Source organism: Hyaena hyaena, unplaced genomic scaffold (assembly GCF_003009895.1).
Source record: "Hyaena hyaena isolate Hyena2069 unplaced genomic scaffold, ASM300989v1 scaffold_431, whole genome shotgun sequence".
NCBI lineage: Eukaryota > Metazoa > Chordata > Mammalia > Carnivora > Hyaenidae > Hyaena > Hyaena hyaena.
Window position 1 is genome coordinate 1,374,113 of NW_024081055.1, and position 282 is coordinate 1,374,394.

Sequence of the window (282 nt, forward strand, 5' to 3'; positions counted from 1 at the left end):
CTTTTTTTTTTTTGAAATTAATTCAATTGGTCCTGCTCTTTTAGATTAGCGTTTACATAGCTTATCTTTTTTTTAAAACATACTCATTTTTAACCAATGTTTTTAATTTGCAGTGGGTTGCATTAAAACAAAATTTCAGATTAATATTTTCATCAGTTTACATGGTATTTATCAGTGTCTCTCCTAAGCAAATAAATATTCTATTGCTAACTGAAGGGATCTGTCCTATTTAAATGTGAAATCAGTTCTTAGTCCTGTGACCTTAGCTTCTTGATGAGTTCA